The sequence below is a fragment of the Patagioenas fasciata genome, chromosome 2, assembly GCF_037038585.1.
Source record: "Patagioenas fasciata isolate bPatFas1 chromosome 2, bPatFas1.hap1, whole genome shotgun sequence".
NCBI classification, from domain to species: domain Eukaryota; kingdom Metazoa; phylum Chordata; class Aves; order Columbiformes; family Columbidae; genus Patagioenas; species Patagioenas fasciata.
In genome coordinates this window covers 94,336,929-94,359,753 of record NC_092521.1, presented here as the reverse complement: position 1 = coordinate 94,359,753, position 22,825 = coordinate 94,336,929, and positions in this window count along the sequence as shown.

The window sequence follows — 22,825 nt, the reverse complement described above, 5'->3', positions numbered from 1 at the left end:
GATCTGACTGAGCCCTTGTGGTTTCTTCACACAGACTTTGTTGCCTAAAGAGCAAAAGACTTGGTATATTTGACTAATTAAGATGCTTTAGCCTGTTGGCATATGTAGGACTTGAGATGCATCACTCAGAGATCCTCTTCATCAGCCATGCAAAGCACCAAGTGTGATGGGTTCCTGAGGCATCTCTGCTCCACAAAGGACAACAGCCATGGCCCACTGGTGGTACAAATAGTGGCAAGCAGAGCTTACCCACGTTTAACCTAGGGGAGATACTTGGGTTTGTTTGAGACTGGAAAGCTCAACAGATGGGTTTATCCATCCCCATTTGTTAGTTACTACATCACTGTATAAAGTCTGATCTTCCTGTGTTCTGTCACACTTTGCATGGCATTGTTTCCTGGTGGTGAAACAGTCATCTCTACTATCAGCAGACTTACAAAGCAAATACTTGCAGAATTCAGGCTTAAAATGTATATCCTGCAAGCTTACCAGCCAACAAAATTAGTGAAAACAAGCTTGAAAGAATTACAAGTTGGCTAGAACAATCTGTTTAAAATCCAAATTCAAACAAGTACTCATAGAAAATATTTTGTAGTATACGCCCAGATTTTATGACACAACAATAATAATAGTAACACCACCTAACTTTCATCAGCAGATCTCAAAAGCACTTTACAAAGTGATTAAGCATCTTTAGAGCAGCTCCTTCGCAATAGGCACTTTTTCAGCTGCTGACAATGTTTAAATTACTGCAACAGATTAAGTGATATTATTAACTAATCACCTGCCCAGTCTTTTACATCAAGATGCTACCTGGAGCAAAGTATTATGCTTAATTTTGGAACAAATGATGTCTGTGGTTTATGAAGGCAACTGTAAGCATAAACATTAAGCCTAACAGCACTAAGGTTAGTTTCCATGGCCTAATTTTTTTATTCTCCCCCGCCCCCTCCAGCCCCCACTTGTATACAGCACCTTTTCAGCCATACAGATGCTATTTTACCAAAATCAGTTGAGGTCTAGGGAATGCAAGTGAATTGGGGAAAACAAAGACTGTGCTTTCCAAGGATGATGCAAAGCATATCAGAATAGATCAGTCCAGTAATCACAAGTATAAATCCAACAGTGAACACCTCATTCCTGGCAGGGAAAGTAGGACTTTAGTGGATCTGCCTGACAGAGAGATGCAGGGAGACTTAAGCCTGCTCACAAGTTATTTTTCTTCTTCTTGCAAACTGCTGTTAAATTTTGTTATGGTGCAATATTAAGCTCTTCTAGGTGCTAGATAGTGCATTAGATATGCACAGTGGGTGGTAGATGTTTACTAAGATATTGCATGAAGCAACAATATTTCCTAAACTTTCTCTTTCTTCTACCCAGCACTCAATGCAGTAAGCATGAAAACTACCTGTGGGTTAGTGATGGGTAGATCTGGAGGGCCAATGTTGCACTTGGAAATATTTTGACTGTGTTACAAATAGCCAGTTTCACTGCCTGTAACAAAGTTACACAATGCTTGCGGACTTATTTTTCATAAAAAACTTGGAATTTGGTGTTATTTTCAAAACACTAATTGCACTCCAAAACAAAGAATTGAGTATCTTGCCCTCACAGCAAAGAACAAAGCTTGAAAATGCAACCAAGTGGTGAGTTAAGGACTGAAAAACAAACACATCCTCAAACTGCATTCAAGAGACAAAATATCATTTGCAGCACCTAGTGTTTTCAGTACACTATACCTGCTTTTTCTTTATCATTATTTGGTACATGAGAGAAAAGAGATTTTTGGTCTTCTGAAAACGATGGGAATCACTCCAGGAAACAGAACCAGCCTTGTAGAAGAATGGGTTACTCCAAGGTTAACTCGTTTTTTAGGCAGCAGGTAACATGAACAAGTATTGAACCTAGATAAAGGAAAGTTGTTATTCACTAGAAGGAAAAGACCCTGCAAAATAGAACCTCTAGGTTGCCTGTCACAGAATAAACTTGCAGTCAAAACACTATGTGAAGCCAAGTTGATCTATCGGTTTTTTCTTCATTTCGAAATGACTTTAGGTTCCCAAAAATGAGAATACATGTTTCTTTGCAAGTGATAAAGGAAACAGACCTTGCAATATAGTATAATGCTGTCTGTATCTCTCAAGCCTTTTCCCTAAAACTCTTTTCCAAAAAAAAGAGCAAGACATCTGACTTTCCCCTTCATGTAGCTCATATTTTGCCAAAGCTAGCAAACTGGCAGTGGTACCATTTTCACATGAACCCATCACAATAGAATCAGGTTATACTTTATTTTCTCTCACACCTCAGCCCTAGGTAGGGCCTTTGTGTAGGTGCCAGGACAAGTCAAGCAATGATTGTCAGATAACCTCAGACTGCAATTAAAGTGAACACTGAAATAAAGCATTTCTGAACAAGAAGTTGTAAAAGACAGATGGCAGTTACTAGCAAACTAAATTTTTAAAAGGGATGTTGAAATCTCACAATGATAGGCAGGGATATAGTGGGATTCTGGAAAACAACTCTGGGATTAACTGCATTGATAGAATATTGCAGGGCAGAGGGTATTTTTTGAAGTTCTAGTTGAGTGAAACAGCTTTACCTTACAATACACGTGAATCAAACACGTGAGTAACAGGGATAGAAAAAACACCCCAATGTTAATCTAAATATGAGGAAACTAGAGGAAATGGCCAAAGAAAGAAAATATATATATATATGTATAGGTTTAAGCTATGCAGTCCCTATATCTTAGGGGTCTCCTGCAGTCCCCAAAGCACACAGAACACACAGCTTCAGCTTAGCAGGAGCCAACTCACTGTATGAGTTTTCTGTAAAACCAAGTTGACTACAGTCATCACCCCAACATGCAGATGCAGGCCTGCAATGCACAAGGGGAACTACAAAGACAGCCATGCCATATACAAGGCTTCCAGCAATTGCTCCCATTAATGGAGCACCAGGGTAACTCCTACAACTGCAGCTCCCATTCCTGGCTACAACCTCTCAAGCCTCAGCTTTCCACCCATACTGCAAGGATAGTAACACCACCTCCTCCATCACAGCCCAAGTTGACTAACACCCTCTAGTCAACAGAAAAACACCACTAACCTTTCCAGTCCTTCAGAGACCACAGCAAGACTTTCATATACCTGAGAGTCACAGCACATATCAAAGATCTGGAGGGCCAGAGTTGCTCCTATCAGGTTCCACCAAGGACTATCCAGTCCAAATTTTCCAGGCAAGGCTATTCTCCACAAATTTTGCTAGGTGGTCATCTACCAGAAACTGAAACTATGCTACCTAGCAGCAGCCACACTTACATGAAGACTTCATGTAGTGCAGCATGATGTCAATCACCTGAGCTGGATGCTGCTCAAGACCCACACATGGGCTACATTTGCTACTCTGGAGTCATTATTTTGCAGCTGGAGTTAAACATGCACCTGATAATTAATAGCCTACTTAACTGATTTTTAATTTGCTCTCTACTATAATAGAATAGTTTGGCCAGATTTCTGGATTTTGCAGTGTATTTATTCTTTGAATTTTACTGTAGTTATTTGCTTTGTAAGTTCCTGGGCTGCAGCTCATTTGTAAGCCCTTATGTGCACTTCAAGTGTTTCATATTTAACCATCAAAACATTTTGATCGGAAACCTGGAACAAATGATATGTATTGTTTTTTTCCCATGGCATTAGACTAAGCCCTGCCCTCATATTATCATATGATTATAATATCCTTTACTATTTAGATACTGGCTTTCCCACAGCAGATTTCTATGCCCTTTCCAGAAGGAGATGGTTTCATTGTACACATTTTTAGAACAGGAGTCCTTTGTTTGATGCACAAAAGTAGAATGACTTGCCTTTCTGTCAGGCCAATAGCAGAAATAAAAGAAAAACTCCAATTTCCTAATATCAATCCAGCATCCCAGCTAAACGTACCACCATTTTCTTCTACCTTAAAATTTTGTACAGATTTATAACATCCACTTTACTGCTTCTAGTTTTCCAACAAAATCAAGACAGACCGTTGGTGGCTGCTGTACGGTACTCACTTAGGATCCACTGATTTGGTGACCACTTCTGCTTGTGAACTCAGTCTCAGAAAGATTACAGTCAATCCAGATGCACATAAACAGCTGGCTTCAGTGGAAACTCTTGCTTTGCTGGATTAATCCACTTTGCTAAGGGGCAGACAGAGCTCAGAAGTGACTGGTCCTCTGAACTTTGATTCATTTGTGTTGCCACATGGTATCTAAAGGAAGAAAAAGTTGAACGCTGAGTGAAATTCTCTTCGGCTTGTATTGCAATGCCTTACATGCATTACCTGCAGAGCTGCTCCTGCCGCACTGGCTTCACATCTGGAGCTTCTGAATGCAAAACAAGAGCAGTGGAACAGCTGATGTTGATCGAAGCAGAAATTTCATCCTCCGATCTGGTCCTACATTAATGCTCTTTTGGGATCTCTTCAATGCTTGTATCACTGTTTCCGTGTCATCTTTCCCCAAAGAATAGCTAAGTGTGAGCTCCAAGCACAGAAACATCTCTGAAAATATGTGGAGGAAAAGAAGGAAACTCTCTGTAAAAGAAAAATCATCAGAGATTTGACTTTGATCTTACTCTGTTTTGGGTTTGCTTCTTTTCTCAAAGTTCAAGTATTTTCTCGCCTGTAGCAATGTTAACAAATGGAACACGGTAACACACCCTCCTGCTTGTTGCTGATCACTGTGTTAAGATAGGCTTCAGATGAAAAAGCAGATGGAGAAACAGAGGTCTAGTTTACAAACTTTATGTAAGCAGGCAAGGTTTTATATTATCTTAGAGATACCTTATAAACTTTTATCACCACTGTTAATTATTAGAACATATAGACTAATTTTGTGCCTGCTGCTGGAAGGAGTTGATAGGGACAGCTCTGAAAAGCTTTGAAGACTGTGCCAGTGTATGGGTGTGGAATGCAGCTCTCCTAGATACCTCGATTTCTCTGTGCAGCCAGGATGCCCAGTGTATAGCACAAAACCAAGATGGTTGCATGCAAGTACAACCCAGAGAGAAGCAATTTTTGCTGAGAATGTTTCTTGACCCAGAAATGCTAATTTGCTGGCATAAGCTTTAAACTGGAGCTGTACAAAGTCCAAAGAGAATTGCTGCAAGGCAAATGACATAAGGGAGTGTAGGATTAAATATCGTGGCTGAATGTATTCAAACACAGCCCATAGTATTTCCCTCACTCCCCCTTCTGCCTCCAGGAGACGGTTGGGGAGTTTACGCTCTTCTATGACAAATCACATTCCAGAAATGTTAATGACTGCATGGATTAAATGAATTATTAAAAATCATTATAAGTGAGCTGTAACTTCTGGAAACTAAAAGGAGCCTGAGACCCCCTTCATGCCTGCTGGGAGATGTCCCGCTTGGCACTGTCTCTCGCCATCCCTCCATGCCCTTGCAGCCCTGCTCCATAGGCCTCTGGGACCACTCAGAATTTCTGAGCAAGGAAACTTGCAGCGGTAAGAGCCACTAGAGGGCATTAAAAACACAAGTTTTCCAAATTGCTGAGTGCCCATTCCACCCAATAATATCAGTTTAACTGGCATTATGTGGACATGGTAAGTTGGAGAACACCTACACTTCTCAATTCATGTTTGTTCAAGTCCTAATGCAGGTAATATTTGTCCTGATGCTACCACAAATGCTGTTACTATGCAATTACAGCAAAAAATTACACCACAGGAGGCTCAAATCCTATAGTAAGAGGTTACTTTGCAGTGTATAAAAGTACAGATTTGCATCTCTCGTTTGTTTTGCTTTCTACTTAGGGTTCCAGTAGACATCAAAGTAAATGGCCCTCACCACCTCTCATTTTACTCCTCCATATATGTGTGCAAACAAGTACGTCCAATTCTTGTAACTCCAATACAGTCACCCACAATTCTCCTTGCTTGGTTGACAAGGTACTATTTACCAGGCACCTTTCCTTCTGCTACCTTTACCCTATTATCAGTGCTACCTTCTTTCTGCAGTTTGCTTACTCAAATAAAGAGAAGTAGGTTGATTTGGTTTGCCTGTTTATTTGGATAAAGGCTTACATAATATATAGTTCTCTTGCCTATGAGCTACAGCTGGATTGTTGAACATAATTCCCGCAACACATGTTTTATGTAAAATAGAACAATATCTCACCAAATTACTAGATATGAAGTTCAGTGCACTGCTGTCTTTAGGTGAAAAATGAGGCTAACTAACAAGACCCCAGTAACACAGTTCTGTTGTTTGAGGATACAGTACAGAATTTATTGAGGGTCAAATTAAATAAAGTCCCTTTGTTTAGTAGGGTCAGTTGTGGCAATGCAGTCATCACCAGGAGAGCGTTTAAAGTCTGAATCAGTGTGTGGAACAACGTTGTTGTTCTGATTTACAGGTACTTTAAAAAAGAAAAAAATAACCCGAAGCATTTGCATAAAGGTCTGGGCATTTCTTCCTGTGGAAGTCTGGGCATTTCTTCCTGTGGAAGTCTGTGCTTAGTCATTCTTATTGCAAGACCACTTTGCCTGTCAGGATTAAAGTGCCCAGCTATGAAATAAACCTCAGTCGAGGCCTGTGACAGGATCTTCTGGGCTGGTTTATCGAATACTTAGGATGTGGGGGCCCAACATCTATGAACCTTCCCTCAGGACAGACTCAGGTTTGAGAAGTTAGGCTGCTTCTACTGACCCTCCCACTACCACATTAATTTCTCAGGACTAATGTAGATGGGACAGGATTGGTTGTGGAGACTATGCATACATGTTTCTAAAAAAACCTTGCACACTGCTCCCACTACTGCCAAAGCAAATCAAACGGCCCTGTTATCAATGTAGGTGTTTTGCTCTCAGTTTTCATTAATGGCTTGGAGCATGGAGGTACAGACTTGTGCTGAGCACCAGGCATTGCTGGCTCTCTCTCACTGCCCCAGGGTCCAGAGAGGAGGTAAACCCAGGCGGAGCTGGGGGATCACCACTGTCCTTTGCTCAAGGGACCCCAGGATGACAGAGCACCAGTGCCCTGAGCTGGGGTAGGACTGGTACTAGACCCTTCACTCGCAGGCATCTACCAGCAAAGGCCCTCCCCACTCATTTATTTCATTAACCTCTGTGGCAGGCTCATGTCTGTCACATGATTGAATATGTCTGTCTCCTCTTTGAGGATACACCGCCAAGCCTGTTTCCCACCCCACGATAGCCACTCCTCATTTTTCCCTCCCACCTCATTCTGAATTTACCTGACTAGTTGCAGGATTTATTTTCAAAAGCAGTCACTCTAATAGAAGGGAAGAGGATCTGAGGTCTATGTGTGGAAAGGTACAGTACTACTTTTACTTGGACAATATAGGGATCAGAAGATGTAGGACATCAGGATGACGTAACAGGGCCAAAGGGCAGTGGCTTGTTCTGCCCAGGTTTGTTAAAGCATTCCCCAGCTCATCTGCACCAGGACAGAAGAACAATCCCTCATCATTATATGCAGCTCTTAAATTTTAAGCCTAGTCGTAGCCCGCAAGGATTGATTTTTCCTCGTGTTCAGCTTTCTTGATTTGAAAAGGGAAAGGTAGGCAGGGAAGAGAGGTGGAAAACAAGGAAATCCAGAGCTATCAAGTGGCCATGAGTTGGTCTCCTTGAAAACATGGGCTTCTTTCCTCTTGTAGCTGCTCTGTTTGGAAATTTTGCAGGAGCTGATGGCTTTGCCTGAGGAATCCCCAAACCCTGTGGCTAAACTTGCAGGCTCTGCCACTCACACCTGCCCAGCTTTTTCTGCAGCATCTGATGAGCTCTGCTAACTCAAGCAACTGAACTTCCTAAAATTAATGCATGTTGCTCACAGTAAGTACCTATTTCAATCCCCACTGATTTAAAGGGTCCATTTTATGTGATGAGCTCACTGTTCTCCAATGGACCATGCTTGTCAACAACAATTTTTTTTTATTTTAAGAAACCCAAACAAGCTAGCAGCAAAACCAAGTCAATATTAGAAAATGGATTTAGTAAGGGCTTCACACTTCAGATTAAAACAATCTCAGTACTTCCAGTAAATGTGAGGTAATTATAAAGATTAAGTTCTATTTGCAACAGGTTTGGGCAAGAATCCAACATGTCTGAAGTACTGAGCTACACACCTCTAGATGCTGCAAATTTGTTAGGATATGAGGTGTATAAGGGAAATCTGGCTGTATTTCAGGTCTCATCTGCCTTCTGAGTTTGGAATATTTCATCCATGAACCTTTACGTTCTATATGTCTTCCAAAAGAAATGGTTACAAGATCTTTTGTGATCTACAGAAGGATCTACCTCCTCACTCTGCCCCTGCCTATGCATCTGTCTCTTTTATTTCATTAATCTTTTCCAGGATTTTGCTTAGAGAACAAACAATAATATCTGACCTTATCAACACAGGAGGCTTATGAGCCATCCCTCTGAATTCAGCAGGATAACCCATGTACTCTTGGTTAGAGGCGTGAGTAAGTCACTGTAGCAGAAAGTCTATAGGAAGTACTTGGTTTAGGGGAATACTTTGAACATGAGCATACTGCTGTTTCCACATACGTCTGACGTAGTAACCTTAGATGACTCCTAGTAGTAACCCTATTATTTATGGTACCCTGTGTGTGGTTGAGAAATGTGCAGTGCTCAACCCACTACAGGCAACACCTTCTTTTTACTCATGGTTCAGGACTGTCAGGGGGATCTGCACTGGGATCCCACCACCCATGCTGCATTTGCTCAAAAATTGTTGCAAATAGGTGGTGTCTGTGTCTTGTGCCTCTTGCTCACAGCAAGTGATTACTGCTGGAGTCTTTTAGCCATGAAACAGTAAGGGCCTACAGCAGATTTTTAAGGCAAAACAGGAAAGTAAGAACATAACCATTGTTAGAACAAATACAATCTATGAACAAATTCATAGATTTTAAAGCAAAAGCATCATAAACACACTTGCATTGCAGTGGGGTTTCAGCCACTCATTTCTGCATCAGTTGCTTTGTTTGTCTGAGATGAATTATGTTTCCTGCATAGGGTTGCTCTTCTCTTTACAGCTGATGAATTTTCTAAACATTGAGTGTGACTGCTCAAATGGCTTAGTGGAAGTTATTAGGATTATCTGCCCAGCCCTCAGACATAAGATTTCCAGGAACAGCAATAGTTTTTATTTTCCCTGGTCCTTCAGGACTGTGCTTAATTTACACTATTCCACTTACTTGGCATATATAAATTTAACATTTGGGAGGGGAAACCAGGGGAAGAAATTCCATTCCCCTGCTTGTTCTTACATGTCCCTCAGCATTTCAAACTGTGAGCTCTAAAGACCAAGAGGCAACTCACTAAATTCTCTAGCATTATTCTGACAAATAACAATTCCTGTTTCTTCAGTCTAAGCCTCCCTGTCAGCATTAGTTGGGAGGAGGTAGGGCAAAAAGGAGAGGAAGGAAGAGAAGCTACATTTATCCATCACTATGAAGCAGGGGCATACCCAGTGACATGGGCAATAAAACAGTATTTGCAAATCCCCGGTGATCTGGCAGGCTGCCTGCTCTGTAGTCCTGCTGTGACCACTAAAATGCTTTCCTTGCTGGTGTTTGTGCTTTTTTGGTGGGATATTTCAAGAGGTATCGTCTTGAGGGACAGTGTGTGGCTGAGGAATAACTTTGCCCAGAGCACCAGATTCTCTCCAGGAGCAGGGATGCTCCTTCATCTGCTTCCAGCGTGATGCAGAAGACAGAGCTCTAGAGCTTGGGTTTTCTGCCCTCTCATGTTCTCCTTTCATAACACAAGCCTATTTAATTCTATGCTTTTTCCAATCAGTCACAAGCTGCCCCTTGAAATACTAATCTTCTGTTCCTCTGGTGTCCATTTGTAAATGCTGGTAACAGGTCCTTTTTTCTGTCCATTATTTGTATTGTGGTCTCCTTAGAGGATGGGACTGTGCCCACAATGAAGTGAAGCACAGGTCTAAAACATAACCAATATTAACATGGCACCGGGAAGAAGTGTGGTTAATCTAATAAGTGAAGCTCGAGCAACTAATTCTGAGAACATTTTTTTGGGGTCATTTCCACTGACTGATGCAAATGGACACTGATGGAATCTGCATTCCTTTCAGGGCAGCCTGAACAGCTCATCCCATTCTTTTTTTTTTCCTTTCCCCAAGCTTTTGAACATCTAATTGCGAGGATCAAGGATTGCTCAGGGTGATACCGTTAGAGCTTTTTAAAGTTTCTGACTTGATTCAACACAGCAAGATTATACTCCAGCGAAAAACCTGATTTGTGTGCCCAGTCATGTCAGGAACAGCAGAGCTACATAGCAAAACATCTACTCCAGGCTTCTCATAATATTCCCAGTAAAAATCAAAAGTTGGTAAAGTTTTCCTACTTTATTTTTTGTCATAAAGACTAATTTAAAGATAACTGCACTGCTCTTGTATCAGCTGTTGAGCTTTTACTTTTAAGAGGAAATTGTCAATTTAGGGATTAGAATGAAGTAATGTCCTTTAATCATTTACCATAATTAAGATAAGTGAACTTCAGGCAAAGCACATCTTACCAATGACATCTCTTTCCAACCTTGCTTCTTTTAGCCTAATATTTCCCCCCTCTCACAGGGAATGGCAAACCAAACATGTTGTCAACAAGAGCTAAAAAAGTGTAAAAATTTATTACCCCATCAAAGGTCTGGATAAATTGGACAGATGAATTCCAACTACATTCAAAACAAAGAATCACTGGTTTTACACTGGCCATTTTACTCCAGTTTCTCTTTTAATTTCTGTACAATATAAACCTTCAGATAGTGTTATTGAATCTTGGATTAGTCTGCTTGTTCCAATAACAGCTTCAGCAGCCTGTCTGAGATAAAATGTATGTAATCTCAGGGACAAAAAATCCCTGGTAACTGCTGAGTCAAAACTGTCACTGAAGACAATGTTCTTTCTGAGAAAGTCTAAGAATACCCACAAGATTTGCAGGAGGAGGTAATATTTTTTATCAGACTAGCTGATATAGCTGAAAAAGCAAACAAGTGTCTGTGTACAGAGGTCCTCCTTCAAGTCAAAAATAGAAGAAGCTGAAAAACTAGATACAGGTTGGGAACAAGTGCTCTAATTTTAACCTGACTATGTGCTCCGCTTAGACTATGAGAAAGAAAAGGTATTTCCAGCTGGTACCTAAAAAGCAGAGAGACGAAGGTGTATGAGTTCATCTCAGGCAATATTGATACTGAGGATACCTATTCTGAATCTGGGCCTGCTTTAAGCAAGGGTAGACCAGAAGACCTTCAGAGGTCTCTCCATCCTCAGATATTCTCAAGTATCTGCAATTTTATGCTACCTCTTCCTGTAAATTTTGCTTTTTTGATGATTCATCTGTGTTGCCTAAATAAGAACAACACCCAAAGACCAGGGCACTGGCCAGTTCCCTTCTCCCCTTGTAGCACAGGCATCGGTGTGACATGGGCCATTTTGCAAGTTTCCATTCAGATGTGCATTGTTACATACTAATTCCTGTTGCAGGAGAGACTTGACCCAAAATGGAAGAGGGAAAAAACAAAATACAGTGGTAGGGCGTGCATGTGCATGGGTAAAACAGGAGCCAGGGGCAGGGAGCTACAGCAAGGGGGCTACGGTAGGGTGTTTTAGACAGACTCACAAGAATGGTCATGGACACATCCACTGAGACATTTGACATTGAGGTCAATCATGTCTTTCAGCTATTTGGAGAACGGCATTGCTGCAGGTTTCAAAAGGATGATCTGCAAGTGCAGCCAAAGCCGGCTCATTAGAGCACCTGCCAGTCTTTATCAGTTGTCAAATAAAGCAGATGGATTTGGTCAGCAAACCTGCAGATAAAACATTAAAGCTTTTGTTGTGTTTTTTTCCTTACTTTGGGCCCCACTTCAAAGCTAACTTCTGCTTTAAAGTTCTGACTCAGTCTAATAAATAAAAGAAGTTTAAGGTTCCAGTTAGTGATGTTTATTAACAAGAAAACAACACAGCTGACAACTACAATTTTTAGCATGGGCAGACTCAACCCTCATTTTTTTTCATAAACAGAGGGGAAATGGCTTACCAGAAGTTACAGCAAAATAATTCTATAAATAAAACAGCAAACATTAATGATAATCATGCAGTAACAAGCATTCATTACCTCTTATCCTAGGAGTTTAAAACAATTATGCCTCACAGAATCCGTAACAGGTTAAGGGATATAACTCCCATATGACTGTAAAATTAGTCTGCTCTGCTTAGCATGAAGTTCACAAGAATGGACACAGGAACTAATGCAGGAGAGCTGCACCTTGCCTGCTAGGACAACCTCCCGAATGAGGGTCTCCTCTACTTCAGAAGAGCCCTAAAGTCAGCTAAGAGTACACGTAACTCGCTGCTGTACCTTTTCTGGAGTTGGCACTTGCCATCACAGTGGTTGGTAGCCCAGGCCCCTCCAGTGGGGTTGATCACCGAGGGGCAATTGCTTTTCCCGCTTCCCCTTCAGCCTCTTCGGACATCGGGAGGAATGCTGAGTCTGGTTCACTGAGCCCAGGCTTGTGTAGGTAAAGAAATTGTTGTCACTCAGATGTTTGTGCAACACAAACATTAGAAAGAAGCATAGATACCATCAGAGGTAATTCATTAAGAAAATGCAAATTCATCTTCTCAGAAAGCTCCTTGTATTTTCCATTTGGCTCCAATTATGATTTGCAACCATTACAAAAAGTACCTCTACATATTCACGACTTTCCAGAAACCTCTTCCTGATCAATGATGGGATTAGACATTACTTCAGACATATTTCTGTTGCTGGGATTAAGAAGTGAGCATCTTTCTGGGATTATTGCCAAGGGCATACATTTCAGGGCAATGTGATGAATGGAGAGGTATGAGGAAGGCAGGTGAAGAATAGATCTTATCTTGCACTGGTGATTTCAGGGTGATATCTTCTGGAGATGTAAAGCAATTACAAGCACTTGTCAAAGAAGATAGTAGCAAGAGATTTGGCGTAATTCAGCAAATGCTTTCTGGTGATGAGTAACAAAACACTGTTTCCTTCCCAGCAAAGCCCTCATTTATCACCTGGAAACAAAACTAATTAAGTGATTCAAATGAGAACTATGAAGTGATGCTTTTAATTATCTCTTCTTTGTAATAGTTCTTTGTCATGCAGACATGCAAATGATTTGCTGTTCCCAAAAGGTTGTGCTTGTGATTAAAGAGAGGAAAACATGCCAGATTTTACCTTCAGCAGCACAAGCCTATATCCACTCTAAAGTCATCAAAAGTGTTGGAATAACAGAGGATTTAACATGTAATTGAGAGTAATTCCAGCCTCAAATTATACTAGTTTACCGCTGTATTATTTTCCTGATCCCTAGGCAGTGATATACCTTAAATCTCACAAACAGAGGTTCTTGTTCAGTGAGGAGTACCTGTAGCTGATAAAATGGCAGACTTGCATCATTCTAATATTCTGAGCAAATCCACATCAGTCAAAACCAACTATGGAGCTTGCAACCTCTGTATCTGGCATTTCAGCTGACATTTACCTGGTGGGGAGGAGGAGGAACAGTGGGAGGGAGAGGTGAGAGGGAGGAGCAGCACTGGCTTTCAGGTAGAATTGTAATAACTCGTCTCTTCTTTTATGGCAGGGCATTAACACAGAGCCAGTGCCAGTGAAATTAGCCCACCATTGTACTGGATAAACAGCGCCTGGGTTCAAACAACAAACGCATTGATCTTATCTGTCAGCACACAGATCATCATCTAGGCTTTGACTTATCATCTGCTCTGTCAACAGTTCTGCCATAGAGCAAAGAAATGGCAACAGCAATAGGAACAGCAGCCTGCAGCACACAAGAAGCTTTTTGCTTTAGCAACCTGCCAGGCCATAAAAAGGTGTCATTTTAAAATGGAACACACATTGTTACTGAAAAAGAGAGCCTTTGGGCAATTTTCAGCAATGGGCTTACAGTGAATTCCACCTCAAACAGCAGTTTGGTGATACAGATGTTGCACAGCTCAGTGTTTGCAATCAAACTTGCTCAAGATCCAACAGAAATCCCAGAATTTTAGTCAAACATTTTGTTTAATTTTGGTTGATTTTCCTTTGTGCATTTGTGTCTGTATCTGAATCAATGGAGAAATACAACAAAAGCAACAAACATACAACAAAGCACGATGCTTCTATTAATAGAATATTTTGGCTGAAATCTTTAGCAGCGAAACAAGGGGACTCAACAGTGTGTTTCCCTTCCTTGCAGCTAATTTTTCTTCTTCTGTTTCCCTTTCCATGCCCTGCAGGCTGCCGTGAGAAGATGGCCTTTCATCTTGTGGACACAGAGTAGTGAGCAACGAGAAGTTGCCCTGGACAGGCATCAGCTCCTCAGCCAGCATAACCTGCTGCCACAATGTATTAACCTGGAGAGGTTTACAAGGGCAAGGTATTTACCAGGATGCCCAGGCTGCTGACAAAAGGTGACCTACTTCCTTACCCAGACATGCTTGTATTCCACTTATTGCTGAACCACCAGGGTGCACAGAAAGAGGTGAAGCATCCCCGGGAGTGTGGCAGATGTAGACAACATCTGAGCTGGCCAGGCGAAGGGCACAGACTGGCAGGTCCTAGGGGGAAGTGGGGAGAGATATGTAGCTGATAACAGCGATTTGCAGAACAGTCTTATGACAGGTATGTGCAGAGAGAGTGAGTATTAGGTGGAGGAAAGCCATGCCTTGGAGAAGGAATGTCCACTGAGAGCTGACTGCCTAGCCATGATCTGCTCTCTGAAACATATTGTCAGGGTTCAAAGTCTTATTAAAAAGATCAGCCTGGCCCTTTCTGAGATGATTTGTGCATCTGTGAAGCCTGTAACATCCTTGCATCTTCAACAAGCAAAAGAAAAACCTACTTAGATTAAATGGCTTTGGTACAAAGAGGATCTGGCAGTGGCTAGCTTTATATTATTAACATTTCCCAGGAATGATGTTCCACAGTGGCAGGCTGATGTAATTACCAGAAGTGAAGTTGTAAGTCCTATTGAAAAGACCAAGAGATTTGTTAGCAACTTCAAAGAGGTAAAGATTTGTGTGGATTTGCACGGGGATAGAAAATGCAATGGGTTAGAAAATCAGGTCCTCCAGTGTCCTTAATCTTTTGTGGGCTTTATCCAGACATTTTGGTCTACAGGGGATTAAAATTAAGTTGCAAAAGAGACTTCCTAAACTTTCTATCTGAATGTTATATTATGTGGGTTTTATACTATTAGCTTAAAAAATTGACCTTTTCTAAGCTTTTTGGATTAATGGCTTGTGGACAACTAATGCTGGCTTAGTGTTCGCAAGGAATTAACTTTCGTGGAGATAGAGGACGATCTAAGAGTGATTCACCTTTATCCAGGAAATTCACATATATAGTAAAAGGGGAAAGAAAGGCCTTGGGATGAACCAGTAAATTATAAAAAATGATAAATCAAGATAAAGTACACTGGAAAAGACATTTGAGAGAACTTGTAGTACAAATTTTGTTACAGATAGGCACTGTGAAGGTATACAATCAGACGTTTAGACTCTTTTTGGTCCTATTTTTGTATTAAAAGTAATAGTTCTAAAGCAATTGTGCAGATTTGTTCTAAACTCTTTACAACTGATCACGTGCCAGGTTTTGTGATTTATTTTTTTGAAGTGGAGGTTACTACAAAATGTGAAAGAGCAATCAACTGAGGTAAAAAATCATACTTGTGATTTAACATAACATGGTGTCTGTATGGATATGGAGCAACAGGACACTTACTTTTAGACTGTGTGCTGTGAAGAGACATCCCAGGGGATCCAGTGGTCTGAGTATCCTCCCTATTGTTTTACAGCTAGGGTAGGAATGCCACTTCTATAAAGTAGTATCAGATGTATTTTCCAAAATGTTCAGCATTGTGAAAGATCTCTATATTGTCTGGACCAAAAAACAAACCAAACAACAAAACACCAACCCAAACAAAACACCCCAACTTTTCACTTCAAAAGATCCCTTCGAAAATGAAAAGCATCCTTCAAAATATTTCCAGCTCCCATCCAACTGGTCAGCTTTTCCGTCTGGCCTTTATGTTCCAACATACTTTTAAAATCTACCATTATAAGATTTTTTTGCAGGTCCGGGTCAAACATGAAGCAAATTAACACGTTTCAGTAGGCATGATGGCAAGCAGTTTTCCATTAAAAAAAAAAGTCACATGACTGTTTCCAATGTGCCTTGGTTTCCTTATGTGTTCAGCTGGAATAAAAACGCTTATTCCTAAGCAGCATGGCCTGGTTAAAACTAGCTTGCTGTTTCAGACCTCTGGGAGAAATCAGCATGGTGGGCTGAGGATGAGTATTTATCCTCGAGCAGTAGTGGAGTGGTCATGGACCTCAGTATCTTTGAAACGCCAGGCAAAGGGGACTCAGTAGGAGCTGAATGAGGCATGTGTTCAATAGCAGCTGTGGGAGGTGATCTCCATCCCGTCTTCTGTCTTCAAGCCTTTGCAGGCCTGTCCCTGTGGCCTGGCAGTGCTGTAGCCAAGGCTGAAGTCAACAGACAGGGACCACAGGATAACCTAGATGGACTGTGAATCCAGCACAAAAGGGAATACTTGTTCTCTCTCTTCACACCCAAAAAAGAAAAGTACTACTTGTGACTTTCTTCCAGCTCAGGCATTTTGTAGATAAAACTGTAAAATTTCTATCTTTTTTGAGTATCCTTACAAAAACATGTATCAACTCTATGACTGCAGTTCTCTTCCTTGAAGATATTGTATCAGTCAAAGGTGTTGACGCAGAAGAGGACTGTGGTTGGGCCTACAGTACATTCCATTCCCTGGGTTAACTTACTCATCGGCCCTGGCCGGCTGAGAAAGCAGGAGCAGAGAAATATGGCAAATGGCACAGGAGTCCTGGGAAGACAGTCACTATTCCTTGCTTGTTCCAACACAAAATTACCCCTTCAGATGAGGAGTGCCTTGTGGGAATGCTGTTTTAGCCAACATGGGAGAGATGCTTTAGAAACTGGAATCAGTCTCACGGAGAAATGCCTCCTGCTGTGCAGTGTTCAGGGCTCCAGCTGCTGTTCTGCAGCCAAGATACAGAGCACATATGGAGAGGTGCTGTACTCTTCTTCCCAAGAAGAGTCTTTGAGCAGTGCTTTTCTGGAAGTACCAATTGCTAGATGCTTTTTTGAAAGAAACGACAGTGTTTTGTCCACACTGGCATGTGGAGACAGCAGTTTTAATATTTAGCATGAGGGAATCCACAGCTGATTCAAAGAAATATCATTTCATGGTACATGGACTTTCCTTTGCCTTGGTCCATTTTACTGTACTTGCTGCCATGCAAAATAACATCAGCTGTTAATGAGGACACACTGGTTCCACTCAGTGTCCTATTGTCCTATCACTTGCTACTTGGGAGAAGAGACCAACCCCCTCCATGCTACAGCCTCCTCTCAGGTAGCTGTAGACAGCGATCAGGTCTCCCCTCAGCCTTCTTTTCTCCAGGCTGAACAGCCCCATTTCCCTCAGCTGCTCCTCATCAGACTTGTGCTCCAGACCCCTCACCAGCTCATTGCCCTTCTCTGAATTCTCTCCAGCACCTCAATGTCTTTCCCATAGTGAGGGAACACTATGGGAAAACTGAACACAGTGTTATATAGCTATACTGCACCTATGAGTCTTCTCTGTCATAAGCAACATCACATAGATGCCATAGTGGTCCATTTTGCCCATATACTCTATCTTCACCATCAAAATGTCTAGACCTAAGTCTGTAGCTAAGTATCCATAAAGCGAATTGTCTCCCATGGGACTATTTCCTGGCATGTGCACTAGAAATGGCTTGTGATAAAGAAGAGGTCAGCTTTCCCAGAGGCAAATAACTGCAGAAGTAACCACACTGATATGATTTAGTCTCGTTCATTAGATCACTGTGTGAAGTGAGAAATTTAGTCAGGCACAGGAATCAAGTGTCTTTCTAGGACTGCACTTGCCATCAACTTGTATTTGCCACATGCTGCACAGCTTTGTACAAAGGTTAAGCATACTGGACAAACCCAGTGGCCAGCAGCCTCTCCAGTAGCAAGCACACAGTGGTTGTACTTTAGGGTTAGAAGGAGAATTCTATGACTGGAAAAAAACTCACAGACATTATATGAGAAAATACATTGGTTTGTTATTTCTTTGCTCCAACTGAGAGAGGCTTACTTCAAATCTAGACTTCGATTCTGCATTAAGAAATAGATATTTTCAAATGAATATATGCATAGATAGAAAAGAAAACCTGTCTTAGAAGTCAAATGAGTGAAATTGCCTAAGTAAATCTATAAAATAATTTGGAATACTAATAAACTCCAGACTTAATTGCAGCTACAATGGAATCAGACACCTGCCAGCTTGTAAACTGTTGTGTAAATCTTATACACAGTGTGTGTGAGCCAGCAGAGCTGCCTTGACTTTAGCTTCATGAAAACACTGGGTTCAGTGAAGCAACCCCAGTAGGTGATGAAGATCCAGAACTGCAGTCCAGCTCCTCCCAGATGTCAGCAGATTTTTTTGCCTGTGTTCATTTTGGTCTCATTTAATTTAAAAAAAAAAAAAAAAAAAAAAAAAAAGGTCTGAAAATAGATGAGAAGGAGTTAGAGATCTGATTTTTCTTAAATCAGTGCTAGTTTTCCCTGTGTGTAAAGGCATGGATTGTAGTCGTAGGTACACCAGAAGTCGGGGAAGGTGCAGCTTACAATGTGGAAAGACTGCGGAGAGGAGGCCATTACAGGTGTCATTGTCTTGCTGCAAGGTCCTCCTGGGATAAGCACATGGCGGAGCTTAGTTTCCAGAATAGCCCTTTTGATAGCTGGGAAGCAACAGAGTAAAACCATGCTGAGCTATGAGCAAGGAGTATTTGTGGTGGGGACGTCTGCATAGAACACCTTTGAGTTTTCCCCTTCACAGCCTCATAGTCACTGTGTATTGACCACCCATTGCAGAAAATTTAGCCAGGACCACCAAATGTAAGATGCATGGGCAAGTCCTTGTCCTCGCCCTGTGCTCCAAGTGCTGAAGTTTACATGGGCATTGCAATCAGTAAGTGAGGGGGACAGACAGGAAATGCATAATACTGCCATGCAGCTAAATCATGCATTTGTGGTTTGTGGGTTTTTGTTTTTGTTTTTGTTTTTTTTTTTTTTTGTTTGTTTGTTTGTTTTGTTTGTTTTGTTTTTTTTCTTTTGCTGGACCAGATTTGTAAGCCTGTGAGGAAAATTATAAAGACCTGGCAAACAGCAGAAGTTTCAAAGAGGGGTGTCCACCTGTAAGTACATCCACCTGTGAATTCACTGAACCACTACTGAACACTAAATACTGCCCCACTGTGATTCTCCAACACTGGAAACAGAAACCCAGCACATTGTTCAGATTAACTCTGGATTAGTTCCCTAGGACTATGCAATGCCAACAGAAGTGGTTTTGCAAGGGCTGAACCGTTTGCTCACCTGTTGCCCAGGCAGTCTGAACCCTTCCAGATGTGCTTGTGTCTCTGCTGCTCTCAGATCATAAATTCTGTCAGTAAGGTGCAAGAGAGGTGCTGAAAATAAGTATTGGGAAAACATGTGAAACTGTTGAGATCCTATGTATAATACTGATATGGCGAGGTGTATTGCAGATCCTAGTAGCATTAAATCTTGTAGAGTATCTTGTTCATGATGCCCAGGTTAAGAAAATCACTTGATTTGGAGCCAAGAAAGCCGCTGTGGGGAGAGGAATATTGCTTTCTTCTGTAGTATGTGAGATACCACCTGCTTCCTAGGGCTATTTCAGGCTTTTAAATAACAATTTTCTTACTGCATCATTTCTGGACATGGGCTTCCCATGGGTCTCTTCTCCCTTTACATATTACATTATTTGTACTGGCTCTCAGTCTCTACCATAGGTCTTAATTTGTCAGAGGATATTAGGAAACTATTTTGAAGCCTCTAACAGTCAGTGGCATGTTGAGATGATGCTCTAGGGCCCTGTTGAGTTTAAACATTTACTGCTTCACTTGTTTGTGATGACAGGGACCTGGCTGGTCTTCTTTTCCTATGCAAACTGGCAAAGTTCTGCATTTCAGCAGCCGGGAAACTAGCCCTGTCGGCACCACTCTTCATTTGTGGCGAGGAACAGTTTAGCCTGAGAGCACACAGTTTCAAATCAACACTCTCTGTCCTCCAGCACAAAAGTCTTTGATGAGCTCTGCTACAGGAGATCCTGATAATACCAGTGAGAAGACTACTGAGAGTGTGCCTTGTCTCTATGGGCCATGGAAAGGGCATCTAATGAGGGTGGGCACTCAGAAGAGCCTCACAAATAAGAAGACACACATCTAGGCACTCCGAATAGTATCTGGCAAGACAGGCACATACAAATCAACTGTTACCGCTCTTTCCCTAGCCCTGGTGCATGAGGCACTGGCAGTTATTATAGCAAAGTGAAGACAGACATCATCTAAGTCATTGGCATCACTGTGTTGGCTTTAATGACAGTATTGTCTCTGTGCCTGTGCAGCAGTGCTTCCTCAGTCTGCTGTGGATATTTTCTGCTGTGCCAGGCTTTCATTACACTCCCTACACTATGTCTCCAAAATTGTTGGTGCATTACAATTAATGGTGATGTCTCGATAGCTGACAAAATTAGCTGGGTATCTATTTTGCATTTGACAAGCTATCTACCAGTGTGTTTGGGGGTAGTGATATGTAAGGATAAGGAATAATACTTTTTTTGGAGCAGTAAGCTTGCCTTTGCTTTCCTTTCCAGAATTTCCCAGGTGTGAATTCTACCCTATTGTTTGCCATTCCCAGTAGTTAGAAATTCATTCCATCACAACCAGTGTCCAAAGCACAATGACTTGACAGCTTAGAGTAGGGATTCACACAAGGAATGATACTGGACAAATGAATGTGTTGTGTTCAGCTCACTCTTACACCATATTTACCTTTGTCTTACATCATATTTAATATACAATGAGTTTTGATTGTTCTTTACCCTATGAGTCAGTGTAGTACACAGAGTAGCATGTGTGCACACTAACAAATTGACTTCTAATATCCACCATGCACTCTATGGATTGCAAAAAATAATGGGAAGTACATTGCAGATGTACTCTGATGGTCTCTGATGTTAAAATCACCATAAAATACTCCTTGATGAGCTTGTATCTGAAATGCTGCCAGTTACCACATCAATTTGCCAAGCAGAAGTCTTAGGACAAACAAAAGAAAATACTGTTTTTTTCTCACAGAAGCATAACCTAGCTTTAGAGCGCCTTGTCACTCCAGAATTCATGACAGGCAAAAGTATAATGCAGTTGACAAAAAACAAAGTTTGGAAGATGCATCCTCCTATTTAACCATAAACTGATTTGATTAAAGGTAGAAGCATCCCACTGTAGGGGGCAAATAGCTGGATTTTTGCCTGGTTCTACACTCTTTCCCTGAATGTTTGCTGTTGACCACATGAGTCGATGAACTAACTGCACAAGATAAGTGTATGTTCTTACTTCATAGCCATCTTACAGGTAAAATACAACCCAGAATGGATTCTGACTGCTGCTTGCTGTTGCTGATGTCTCATTACTTGCCTTGAGGATGATCTGCATGTGAAGCCAACAGAACTGCAGTGGTATGCAGGGATGCCCTCTGGAAGTGTGGGGGTTTAAGCAAAATATCAACTCAAGCAGTTATGTTTTACCTGTATATATCAAGTTTCCCCCAGTAAGTTCAACTGGAAGAAGTGCTTCACACTACTCTGTTAAGCACGCCTTACTGCTGCAGATTAGACACCATTTGCAATGATAGTCAGCCCTGTACATACACACATAATCTGTGTTATTTTGGAAACAGCACAGAAAAAACCAGAAAAACAGACAGTTATTATGATGAGTGTATGCCAAGAGGCTCACACTCAAATTCAGACTGTCCCAGATGATAAGGTTTTTTCTCCATTGTTCCAAGGGTACCTATATGCCTTTCTGGGTTCAGATCTCCAAGCGGAACTTGACCTGGGTGGGAAGGGGGAGGTATAGGCGAGTAGGATGCTTTCTCCTTCTCCTGAAGGCTGTTGCATCACCGCCTTTGGGTCAACACATTTCAGACCTCCCATGGAGAGAAGAGCTGGTTCTTTACCTGTGCAAGCCCTGGCATAATAACTTTAGATAGCTTTCCTCAAGGCATTTTACTGAGGTTATACATGACAGTCACAAATATTTCTCAGATTACCAAATCTTGTGGAAGGTTGTGGTGTGTTGGACAGATAACTTTTTTTTTTTTTTTTAAATTACTGTAAGGCAGAAAGAAGCTAGCTCAAAGGTGATCAAAGGTGATCATACAAAGTGATATCTGAGTCACTTGATCATGACTTCCTGCATTAAAAACCAGAGACATAGAAGAATTACACCTCTGCTTCTCCCTTTTTGTATCATGAAGATCTTTTTGCAACACCAGACAAGAGATTAGTTTTCTGGGGACCTTACTGAAATACGACAATCCACAAAGGAAGCGGAAGAAATTTCTGTGTTGTGAGTTTTACCATAGGGGTGAAAGGAGGTGTTGGAGGAAGGGTCAAACTACCTGGGAACATATCAGCACAGGGATTTGCTACCTGGTATAATTTAGTACAGGACAGAGGATGCTTGGGAGATGAAACAAAGAACTAGAAAGCTTTGACCAGGTCCCCTGATTGTGCATAAAAACTATCCACAGGGAAATCGTCCAAACATTTATTTGGAGGGAGTGTTGGCTAGTGAAGTCTGAATTTCTG